The sequence below is a fragment of the Hippopotamus amphibius genome, chromosome 7 (assembly GCF_030028045.1).
Source record: "Hippopotamus amphibius kiboko isolate mHipAmp2 chromosome 7, mHipAmp2.hap2, whole genome shotgun sequence".
Taxonomy (NCBI): Eukaryota; Metazoa; Chordata; class Mammalia; order Artiodactyla; family Hippopotamidae; genus Hippopotamus; species Hippopotamus amphibius.
In genome coordinates this window covers 3,692,186-3,704,395 of record NC_080192.1, presented here as the reverse complement: position 1 = coordinate 3,704,395, position 12,210 = coordinate 3,692,186, and the positions used below count along the sequence as shown (strand labels likewise).

The 12,210-nt window shown below is 58.5% G+C and overlaps 1 long non-coding RNA gene across 2 annotated transcripts; it reads right to left on the bottom strand.

Moving 5' to 3' along the window:
• Positions 1 to 448: 448 nt before the first annotated feature.
• LOC130856638 (uncharacterized) lies at positions 449 to 4,027 on the bottom strand. 2 transcript variants are annotated; one of them, XR_009054637.1, is made up of 4 exons: positions 3,596 to 4,027; positions 3,013 to 3,157; positions 1,179 to 1,615; positions 449 to 1,079 (listed from the first exon to the last, which is right to left on the bottom strand). It is a non-coding gene; the product is annotated as an uncharacterized LOC130856638 (long non-coding RNA). The 2 variants fall into 2 exon arrangements; XR_009054636.1 differs by having other exon boundaries at positions 449 to 1,615.
• Between the last annotated feature and the right edge of the window lie 8,183 nt (positions 4,028 to 12,210).

Genomic DNA, 12,210 nt, shown 5'->3' with positions numbered 1-12,210 from the left:
GGAGGAGGTGCCTCTTCCTCGGCGCCTTCCAGCGGTGGAATCTTCCCGAGGATGGCATTTGAGGAGTCCACCTGGGCGCTGGCTCCGGCGGGGCTGACCAGGAAAGAAAAGGGCAAGACATCCTGACTCCAGCGGTCCAGAGTGGCCCACACCAGCCTCCAGCGTCCTTGCCGGCCACGCGGGTGGCAGTTTGGTGGGAGGGTTTCACCACTGACAAGCTAATTGTTCTTTGGCCCCATGCGGGCATACGTTTACCGAAACGCCTGCTTTGGGAGAATTTTCTCTTAGCTCACCATCCAGGAAGACCCAGCAAGATTGCCCTTTCTCAGAACATCTTGTTGGAACAAGAAAGAACCCCAGATGGCAGCGGCCATGCTTTCTGATGTTATGGAGCCGAGGAGGGAGAAAAAGCAACAATTGTCTCCGGGCAAAGACAATGGACCTTTTATATGAAATATTTATTTTCAGGGCCGACCAGTGTCCCGTTGGCTGGGCCAGCAGAGCACCAGTGTCTGGGCATCACAGACCCTGAGAACTCGGTCAGGGATGAGATTTACAGGAAAGGAAAAAGAGAAAGTCCCCTGACCTGTGGTTCTTGGGAAGTTTCACTGGGAATGTCTGGATTTTTTTTTATCGAGTGGAGTTTAAACTTTCACAAGTTTATTTTTTCTTCCTCCGTGATTCCTTCTGCGAGGCCGCAGGGGCATGTTGGCAAGCTCTGGAAAGGTAGCCGGGGTTTGGACCGTGGGCTGGATGGGGCCTCCCTCGGCCCAGGCCCAGTCGGCCTTTGTCTGCTGCGGGGATGCAGGATGGAAGTGAGAGAAACTGGGTCTGGAAGAGGAAGGGTCGATCCCAAGGGGGTGGGGGGAAAGCCACCAAGAGCAATTTTGGACAGTATTTGTGGTTCTCTGGTGTCTTTCAACTCCTCTGCAAACCCCGTCCTCCGGTGAACTTGGGACCAGCCGGCAGGTTACCAGGGAGTCTGGCCTGCCTTAGTGAAGCCACACACAGGCCCTCGGACACCCTCGCCGGCTGGACAAGCCTGGCCCAGAGTTCGCGCCGGATGGACGTTTTCTGAACTAATAGAAGAAACAGGATTTTACTGCAAGGCCTGCTCAGGAAGGAGCCACCTCCCTCTGCCCTGCTCTGTGGCCGCCGGTGGTGCCTGGGCTGCCAACCTGGTCCATCCTCAAGGTCCAGCTTCAGCACAGCCAGGAGGGCGCCCTGGGAGGCAGGGCCGGGATCCCAGGCTCTCGTTAGGGTCTCCGAGAGGAATCGATCAGGCTGGGGCTCGACATGGGGACATTGGGGAATCAGTCTTCCTGGGGATGGGGGCGTTGGGGAGGTGGTGGGGGACAACCGGCCGAGACCCCCACCAGCTCAGGGGGTCCTCAGTCTGGTGGGTGGAGGACAGAAGAGGGAGTGGCCCCAATCAGGGTGGGCGAAGAGGGGCCCCTCCCAGCCAGGCTTCCCTTTTCCCCAAAAGACTTTGTTGGCAAATTATCATATCTGGCTTCAAAAATGCGGTTTTGTTTTTAAATATTGCTGTTGCATCTTAAAAAAAAAAAAATCCTGGAACCTCTTAGCTGTAGCTTGTTTCACTTTCTTCATTAACCTGCAAAAAAAAAAAAAAAAAAATGCTATGAAGAGAGCTCTCTTTGGGGGGGTAACCGTAACAGTCTCTGAGGCCACCAGTAGAGTTGGTAAAATTGAAATGGAAGAGACTGAAATCTCATGACGTGAGGCAGAGCAACCTTAAAACACAAGCTTTTATTTACTTTTTTTTTGGAATGGGGTTTTGAGAGTAAAATGCTGCAAAGTCTCACTGTGAAATTTTGGACGGGGAACTTGTTTCAGTCCGGATTCAGGAGTCTCGCCTGCCTTTAGAGCCCCTGAGAACCCCCGTGAATGGATAAAACGGGCGCCTCCGCAGACAGCCGGCTGGCCCACTGTTGAATCAGTGGCTGAGAGGTTTTCCGCCTGGAGATGGGACCAGCAGAGGTGATGGTTATTGTTGCCAAATGAGCCTGGTAGTTGCGGTTAGAAAATGTGTGCATGGGACGTACAAAGTAAAGGCCAGATTTTCTTTTTCTGTTTTTGGAGTAATAGAGTTTCCTCTTAAGATGCAGAAAACATTGTTGTCCTTCATGCCTTCGGTTTCTAATGCCAGGGCTGGGTTTTTCTGTAAATTGCCCTTCCTTTAATTCTAGGATTTCAGATGGTTAAGAAGAGCATTTAGCTGAAATATTTACCTGCTGACTTGGGGCTCTTAAATCTAGATTCGCCTTTCCTGTGTTTAAGAGCAATATTTACATTCAAATCAGCCTTTTATGATTACATTTTAAATTATAATGAAATGATGGAGCCTGGGCTTGGCTTCAGTCTTCCGTATGTTTTAACAGCAAGAGAGGCTCTGGTGGGTTGCATGTCACATCACCAGCCCTGGGCTCCGAGTGGGCATGGAACATGCAGGGCCACACGTGTGTCCTAAGCGTGTCAGGGTCCATGCACGTCACCTGCGGAGCCCTCCCCGCCCTGCCGGGAGGAGAAGGACCTGTGGATGGGGCTTCTGGCCCCGGCACAGTGGTGATGCTGTCAGACCTCATGGCGTGCAGCTGCATCCGAGAAGGGCCTGGTGGCCCCGCCGGCCTGGCTGATGTCTTGTGTCCTGGGCCACACGCTGGCCCGCGGGCCTTGGGGCGGAGGCCTTTATCTCCTGGGCAGCCAGCTGGGCACAGCAGCGGCCACTTCTGGTCATGGTGACATTGTGTGTGTGTGTCGGGGTGGGGGGGGGGGCGTGGGGGTGCCCACCTCCTCCTGCAGCTGTAACCCAGGTTCTGCCTCCTCTCCTGTCAGGTGGCCCCCAAACGGCCCCACCGTTTTCAGTGGCTTCCCCCACGGAGCACGGGGGACCCTCTCCTCCCGGGGCCAGGCTGTTGGCCGCCGTGCCAAGATGTCCCTGGAATGGAATTCTCGGCGTTCCTGGTCGGGCGCGTGGCATCAGAATCCTACCTGCTTTGTCTCTGGCATCAGCTGGCGAGCGCGTCACGTGGCCGTGTGCGTGAGCCCAGAGCCCAAGGACCAGAGGGCTCCTCCCGGCCGCTTGCTTCTCGCTCACGCGCTCCCCCCGCCCCTTGTGCTTTGGGTACGGCTGTCTCTGCACAGGCATAAAGCAGTATTAAAATAAAACGTACTCCAGGCAACCAGGGCGTGGGCGTGGGGGGCGGGGAGCGCCCGTCCACAGGAAGGCCCGTAAGCCGGGGAGCCACCCAGGACCCGCGCGCGAACTCCAGCCCCGGCGGCCCAGCCTCTGTCCCTCCCTGCCGTTCCTTCCACCCTCAGAGCTGGCCCTGCCCGCCCGGGGGCCCCGCCCGCACGGGCAGCCTTGTGGCTCACCCTGCACAGGGACAGCCTGGTGGTCATCGCCTCAGCTCCTGGCCACAGAAAGGGCTGAAGGAGAGACCTGGGCAGACAGGCTGGCCACGCAGCCACGGCCTGGGCCTGCAGGAGAGGGCCGCCAGGTCTGATAAATCTCCACGTGAACGTGTCCACATTAGAACCTCAAGCCCACTGACCCAGGCCAGGTACAGGTCACCTTTCCTCCCTGTGGTGGAGTATTTGCCTCGGTGAAACTGCTGGATTAGTGATGGTCTGAGCGGCGTGTTGGTGACGGGCCTGGGGCCTGACCCTGGAGCGCTCGCCGCGGCCTGACTGTGTGCATCTTCCATTGCGTCATCACAGCAGCCCTAGTGGCCGGAGCTGAGACCGCTGTCCCTTGTACGGGTGGGGAAACGGAGGCCGGGAGACGTGGCACGGCTTGCCCGGGGTTAGGTGGCCGGTCGGACGCAGGGCCGGATTCAAGCCAGTGACCCGTCTCCCAGCCCGGACGGCACAGCCTTCCCGGGCATCGGCTAGAGTGGGCTCGCTCTGGGGGCCCCCGGGGCGCACAGCCGGGGTGCTGGCCGCCGCCTGCCCCTCGGCCGGGCCCGGCGTGGGAACAATGCGGCCTCTATCCCCAGAGCAGCCCGGCCAGGCGGGCCTCCCGCAACATGGCGCCCAGGGCCGCGCCGCCTGTCCATGGGGAGGGCTGGCGCCCGGGCCCGGCCGGGCTCCCGGCGTCCTCCTCGGGCCGGCCGCCGTGTGGCCAGACGCTCCTGCTGCCTCCCCCCTCTCCCGCGCGGCCGCCCCCCGCCCCCCGGGGTGGATTTGGGGGTCCGGCCCACCCGCCTCTGCCACGTCTGCCATCCTCCCGGCACCCATGAGCATCTTTCAAAAATTCCCGGTGGGCGGGGCCGAGCCGCAGCGGCCGCCTCTGGCCCCCCCTCCCCGGGCAGCCAGTGCCAGATGAGAGCAGGAGACAAAAGTGGCATTTTCCACGTCCTCCTGGGCTGGCGGCGCGGCCTCCCCAGCGCCACTTGGCTCCTGGCAGCCCTGCCTCCGGGTGCCGGGGTGGCCGAGGCCCCGGCCGGGACCGAGGGCCGATGGCGGCCAGAGGCCGGGCGCCCGAGGGCCTGTCGGCCGGGGCTGGCACCTGGGGACGGCCTGCTGGCCGGCAGGCCCTGCCCTCCTCCGCCTGCCTCGGGGGCCGGCCGGCTGGGTGGGGGACACCGTTTTCGCCTCCTTGCTTTTGAGAAGCTCTTCCTCCTCCTGCACCTCGGGTAAGTCTCCTTCCCTTCTCGTGCTGGAGAGGCTGCGAGCTCTGCCATCTTGTGCTCGGTGCCTGTTATGTTTCCGTCTCTCTAATTGGTTATCCGAAATTCAAAATTCTGCTTCAGACCCCCCCACCCCCGCCCATCTTCAGTGAAGTAAGCCCTTCCAAAAACTGCAAGGGAAGATGCAGAAGCCAAAGCCATTTATTTTTAAGATCCAAAGCTACAGGCTTTGCAAATCACAATAAAAATGAGTGTTTGTTATTTCACAGTAGCTGCATGTTCAATTGTAACGTGAACGAATGTTTCAGGAGGTATTAATAGGCATGGCCTACTCTTTCCTGCTCAGTGGTGTCGGGTTTTTGGGGGGAGATTTCATTTTTATCATTATTATTATTATTTTAATTTTTGGCGGTGCCAGGAGTGGCAAAAGGAAAAACACCAGGAACATCCATGCTCCTCCCAGCAAACTCCTCGGCAGGCAGGACCAGGCTGGCACACAGGAGGGTGGGTTCTGCCTTGAGAAACAGAGGCCCTTTCATTTTGTCCGGCGTCTTTAATGCTGCCATGCCCACTGTTTAGCGATCCAGTTTCTTTCTCCCTTTTATTTTATTTTATTTTGGGGGAGAGGGGAAAAAAGGAAACTCTTTGAGGCTCTCAGCTTAGAGTGGGGAAAATCTTTTAGGTTGTTTTGGGCTTTGTTTTTTAAGCGCTTATTTAAGCCTGGGGGTTCCAGCTAATGTTGCTGTGCTGGTTCCTAACTGCCCTGCCCACAGACAGCTGGTGGGACACACGTGGGCACATCCACCAGACCGACCCTCGGGCCCTGAGTGGTCCCCAGGCCTGCCTGTGCCCTGAGCCCATCCTGGTTTCCCATTTGCAGAGCTGTGGCCTGAGACATCCCTACCATCCAGGGCCTGAACCGTGGCCAGCGGGGCAGAGGGTGAGTCCCTTGAAGACCTTTGAGTCCCCGCAGCCACACCGCTGCCGCCATCCGGGAACTGGGTTCCGTGGCTGCCTGAGTTTCTCTGTTGGTCCCGGAACCTTTCCATCTCAAAGGTGGGCTTTGCAGAGTTCAGCTCCGAGCTCACCTCCACCCTCTGGCAGGCTGACAAAAGCACCTGCAGACACGGCTCGGTTTCCCCACGTTTGGGGGTAGCAGCCAGGAAAATGGAAAATCAGGCCCCAAAAGTTCTAAATTGCAGCTACGAGGAAGATTCCCACGTGAATCCATTTTTGTTTTCCTGATTCGGAGGCGTTGGGGTCCTGTTTGTGCAGGCCTGGGCAGCCGGCCCGAGCGGCCACCACCAAATATTGAAACCGAGCTCTGCGCACGCGAGGAGTATCTGCGGCTGCTTTTGTTCTTAGATTCGACAGCAGTGGATGCTGGAGGCTTCGGGGCTGCAGAGACAGGCGTATAGAGCAGAGATAATTAAAACATTTTCATGATTATGACAGCCACATTCTGCTGCTGCAAGCTGGAAGAGCATTCCACCCAAATATTTAGCAAGCACCAAATAAAACACTGGTGACAAAATAGAAGTAATAGAAAAAAAGAGTAACAAATTCTAAAGGCAAAAGAGCCAACAGTATGGAGAGGTTGGTGGGGGGAAGCAGGGAGGAAGTTTCATCATTTTTAAAGAGTTTATACTTTTGATGGCTGACCACTCATTTAAAAAAATTTTATTATAATAAAATTATAGTTTTATGATAATTAATATAGGTGAATAGGCCTTTAATCCTAAATCCTGGAATGATAGTCAGATTATCTGAGCATTAACTCGCCTTCTTTTTGGACAAGGTAGAGCAAGTAGCATAAAATCAATTCATTTCCATAAATGAGGATTTTCATTCTAAATTAGTGTTTTCCACTGAGATTATGTTCATCTAATGGTTTTAATGTATATGGATAACACGGTTTCCAGCATACACCTTATATAGTTGGGATAGTTATATGCGATCAATTATCATGTTAGTTTTTTAACTCGGGTAATAACACTTTACCTCCCCCAAATCAGTAAAATTCCACAGAATCTTTTTTTTTAAAAATCAGGCACAAATACCAGCGTTCTCCATGGCACCCAGTACTTCTCAGCAGTATTTTTTTTTTTTTAAGAAAGTACCACGCATAGCAGTTTTCACATCATCGCTTCTATATAAATTCCACTATAGACTGAAATTATACATTCTCACAGCACAGATGGGCTGGTCTGTCATTACGACTGCCGGGTCCTTGTTGGAACACACAGCATATTTCAATTGTGGAGTCGACAATTTCGAAGAACTGAGGTCAAAATAAACAAGTTGCATTTGTGTATAAAAGCAGTCCTGTTAAATGATCATCTGATCCCCTGAAAAATTTGGTCGCAGAACAGCCATCACCTTTATTAAAATTTAATTTAAAATCTGCTCTTCATCTGCACCTTTTTAAGACTCCAGATGCCCTATGTAAAAAGACCTTAAATGGTCTCATTAATTACCAGTTTTTATGTTGTTTTGCATCATGAAAGCCTAACACTAGATGTATATTAAAAATTATGGGGTTTGGGACTTTTGATTTTAATATCTTCATAATCTCTGTAGGAAAGCCATTAAACCTTTTGCTGTTCTATGTAGACTTTCATAAAATTATTTTGAGAAGCTTCTGAAAAATCAGATGATAAATATTTTGCATGGTCTAAAGGTACATTTAAATCCAAACTGAAAAAAAATTTTTTTCAACAGGTAAACTACCAACAGTAGCTATAAACTTAAAAGAAAATTATCTCGCCAAGATAAAAGTGCAGTATTTATTGGCCCATATCAACACACGTGAGGGCAGAGCAGTTTTACAGCCACAATAATTTGCAAATGATGATAACTATTTATTTTGTGAATTTGCTCACGTTGTGATGTAACTGGTTCTGAGGGTTCTCTCTCCCCCCTCCCTATCTTGAAACATTCTCTTCTGCGTGTCTAAATTCTGGATTCAGGCTCCGCAGCTCTCAGCCTCTGAGGCCCTTCCTGGCCAGGCGCAGCTCGCCCAAGCGTCTGCCGTGCCGAGTGACAGAGGGGTGCTCCCTCGCCATGTCCTGAGTGCGCCCGACACCCTTCCGTTTGTTCGTGGAAGGGCTTTGTTGTGGCTTATTTTAAGGAACGTACCTGTTGGCAGAGATGTTGGGGAATGATAGAAAGAGGGAGATGTTGATGAAATTTGCCAGAGCCGTTTGGGAGCTGCTTTCTGCAGCGGCTGTGCTCTCGGATGTTTTAACCACTTCATCCTTTCTGGTGTTGGTCTTTGACGCGCGTCTCTGCATCGGAACTGTGTTTATTACCAGCCTTGTGGATAGGGCTCTGGTCTGGGGCTCTCAGAGGCGAAGCACAGCGAAGCACCCCAGCCTCCCCGGGTCAGAGCCTCAGAGTGATGGCGTCATAGTAACCCGCGTGGTGGCAGCGGTGGTACCACGCCGGGCGCCCTCGAGCTCGGAAAAGGAGAGTGAGCTCCAGAACTCACGGCCAGGGTTCACGTTGAGTCGTCTTTATTTGCTGGCCGTGCTGATCAAGGGTGAGTCATTTCACCTCTCTGTGCCTCCGTTTCCTCATCTGTAAAATGGGGACAGTAGGTGTCCCCGCCTCAGAGTAAACAGGTAGAGTGCTTGGCACAACGCTCGGCTCACAGAGAGCAAGCGCCCCGTAAATTCCACTCATCCTCGACTTCCTTCTCAGTCTCAGAAATGCCTGCAAGGTGAGGTCATCGTCTTAGCGGAGGCACGGAGCCTTAGGGGGTCAGCCAGCGAGGAGGCGTGGGGTGGACTCGCGCCCAGGCCCGCCGCCCTCCAAAGCCCGGGTACAGCCTTCTGCATTAGGTGGTGGTGTGGACACGTGTGTCTACGCGGCAGCCCGGTGTGGGTGGCGTGCCTTTGCCTGTGCCCCTTGGCGGTGCTGTGACACGTGCGCGTACACACAGGTGTGCTGTGCTCCCTGGTCCCCGGGCCACCCCGAGGATGCCTGGCCGGGCAGCCTGCTGCCCACGGGGGGGGCCGTTCTCCCCGCGTTGGGTGGACGGGCACCCAGGTGGGGCTGCACTCTGGGCCTCGGCAGGCCGCCTCCGTCTCCTCGGAGGGGCAGGCCGTGCCGGACGCCGGCCATTTGCAGGCCCAGAGGACTGGCATCAGGCCGCCAGCCCAGGAGAGGAAATGGCGGCGGGACAGGCCCAGGACGGGCCGGGGTGGGGGGAGGCGGCCGGAAGGCCGGGGGTGGGCGCGTCATGGTGCCGGCGCCCTCCACGGAGCGGGAGGAGGCAGGGCCGGCCTCCGCGCAGGGCTGCGCGTGCGCATGTGGGCCGGGCTCGGGCCCCGGAGCCGGGGGCCGGCGCAGGCCGCTTCCCCCCCAGGAACACGGCGGGGCCTGGGGGGCGGTTGAGGAGACGGCGTGCACCCCCAGCGCGCCTCTGGGCAGACGAGGCCTCGACGCGGGAACGGTTCTTGCTGCCCGGCCTCGGCGCTTCACCTGTGAAGCGGGGGGGACGGGGTCGGCCTCGGGGAGCCGCCGGACGCCGCAGGCGGGGGCCTGTCCGGAGGCCGGCGCGCCTGTGGCCTCCCTCGCGGCGGCCTCGAGGGACGAGCGTGGAGGCCTGGGCCTCAGGGGAGCTGCCTGCCCCTCTCGGCCTCGGGTTCCCCGCCCAGGAGGCGGAGGAGAAGGCCTACCCGCGGGCGTCTTGTGGAGGTGGGCGACGTCACCTGCCCTTGACGGGAGCAGGTTTGGGGGGGGGGGCGCCCTGGGAAAGGGTCCCGCCTCTGGTCCCTGTGGCTCTCGGGGGGCTTGATGGGAGGCAGAGGCCGGGCCGCCAGCCCCAGAGGGAGGTGGGGCGCTGGTTCTGGGGGTGCTGGCGGCCCTCGTGTGTGCGCGGGAACCTCTGGCCCAGGTTCCTGGGCGCCGGCCCTGCCCCCAGATTCCTGCGGTGGGTGTGCCCGCGCTTCCGGCCGCCGCGGGTGGAGGGATCCTGCAGGCAGGCGGCCAGTTCCAGCCGTTCCCGCCCGCCGGAGCCTCCCGGTTGTACCGCTTCCTTCAACTCGACGGGGCGAGGGGTCTCCACCTGAGCCCGCCGTGCCGGGTCTGGGTCAGCCGCCCCCCAACGTGGCAGCCGAGGCCCCCAGCGGCTGCGGGGGGAGCCTGGCGGTGTGGAGAGGGTGCCCTCCGGCCGGCGCCTCTGTCACCGTGAACGCGCAGTAGCGAGTCACCAGCGCTCCCGCGGTTTCTCGGCACCAGACCGGGGCGGGTGGGTGAGTGGGTGGGCCTCGAGGACCCCAGCTCAGGTCCTGGGTGCCCCTGCCCAGCGGGTGAGCAACGCCGGGGAGGCAGCCTGCAGGTGGGGACGCCGGGGCCCGGCAGCGTGGCAGGCCACCACGGCCCACAGCCTCAGCGCCGCCACGAGGGCCAGGCGTGTCCAGCAGTCCGTGTCCGGCTGCCGGGGCAGGGGTGAGTGAGAGCGGCTGGAGCAGGATCAGCGGGGGCACTGAGTGGCCGAAATCCCGTCTTGGCCCGCGGGAGAGGATCAGGGCCCACACTGTGTCCCCCGCGGGAGGCCAGTGCATGTCTGATGTTGCAAACAGGACTCAGCTCCCTGGGGGTGGGGGAGCTGACCTCCACCGACCTACTAAGTGCCAGGTCCAGGGCCGAGTATTTTTTTTCTTTAATTTTTGGCCGAACCACGCAGCATGGGGGATCTCAGTTCCCCGACCAGGGATCAAGTCTGTACCCCCTGCCGTGGAAGCTCGGAGTCCTAACAACTGGGCCACCAGGGAAGTCCCCAGGGCCACGTACGCTAATCCGCTCTTGTTAAACCACCATGTTTGAATTTAATCTGCCCAATTCCATTTTGTTTCAATATCCAATCAGAGCCAGCGTGTGCTACCGCTGTCCTGGTGCTGGAACAGGGCACAGACAGGATGCCCGCCTCCCTGCTCCTGTGGAAAGTGGGTGGTAACAGTTCTCGGTCTGAAAGAACCCAGGCTCAGAGAGGCCAAGGAACGTCCCCAGAGTCACACAGCTAGCAGGTGACAGAGCCTGCACCCACGCCCAGGTCCCTGACTGCAGGAGCCACACTCTCCCCCACCAGGGAGCAGGGTCCCTCTCACGCATGCTGACCTCGGCGGGCTCTCCTCAGATGGCCATCACCGGACGACCTGTCCTGTGGCCTGGAGTTCTTCTGCCCCGAGGGAGAGCCAGGATTTGCCTCTGTCCCTCCCGTCCTGGGGGCCGTACGTCGTGGTGGTTCTGCGGGCCCCCAGGACCCGTCTCTGCCTGGGTTGCTGTTTCTCCAGGGCCTTGGGCCTGCTGGTTGGGCTCACGAAGCGCCCTAGCGCCCTGCGGGGCGAGGCTCCAGGCCTTTGTGCTCAGAGTACTGGCTGGGCGTGGACGACGCGCAGTGTGGCAGCAGGCGATGGGAAGGAGGGAGCCGTGGGTCGTCATTCCCCCGAGCGTTCCTGCGCCCCGGAGCGGCCACGCGTACAAGGTTGTAGGCCCAGGTGATCTCGGAAGCTCTACAGAGAGTTTAACACTCAGGCACCAGGAGTCAAACCTTTGGGAGGTGCTGTAAGAACCTAAAACAGGCAAGACCATCGTGCAGGCTGGAGTGTTCTCGCAGTGGTCCTCTCTGCCCTGTGCCAAATCCAGACCCTTCCATTGTACCAGGAGCCCAGGGGTTTTCACGGGGTTTTCTCCATGGGGCTTGTTGCAGGCGCCATTCAACGTCTGAGGGACCCTGACCTCTCTTCCATGGAGACGTACCCCCTTTATCCTGGGGTCCATGGACTGGCTGGGACCTGGGTGTCATCGGCACCTGCCGAGGTCGGGGTGCCGTGGGGGGGGCAGGATACGCTCCTGTGAAATCAGCTCTACTGTCGAACAGGTGCCCCATCACATGTAAGAGAGCCCGCTGTTGGTCCCCGTCTGCGTGGTCCCCTCTGCGGTTTTCTGTCCCTGGTCCCGCGGGTTCCCTGTGTCTCAGGGTGGCTCAGCGCCCACTTGATTCTCCGGGGCACCTCTCGGAGCTGGTTAGGGAGCCAGCTCTGGGCGGCCCCGGCTCGCGGTGTGGGAGGGGACTGGCGGCACTGTCCAGGGACCAGATGGGGCAGACCTTGCGGAGCTCTGGGACCGGCTGGAGGGCTGGAGCCGTGATCAGTGGGTCTGTCCCCAGCTCCCAGGCAGGGGGGCCTCCCTCAGCAAACATGTCCAGGAGGCCCAGGCCCTGTCTGAGGTGGCACGGTGCGGGGAGCAGGAGCTTAGGCAGGAGCCACCAGTGCGAGTGCCCGCAGAATCCGGGAGGCCTCCTGGAGGTGGCAGGCCCACGGCCCCAGGCTTGTGAGCAGATCCAGCCCCGGGCCTGCCACGTCCCGGGGCCCTGCTGCCAGGCGCCGCCCCTCCCGCTGCCCCACGCCAGCCCTGCACAGGCCACATCTGCTGCTGCAGCCCTGCCAGGGCTCCGCCTCCCCGGCTCCGTCCCCATGGAAACCACGGTGGGGGGGGGGTCCTGCAGCATTTGGCCCGCTGACTGGTTTCCATTAGAGACAGCCTGCTTTCC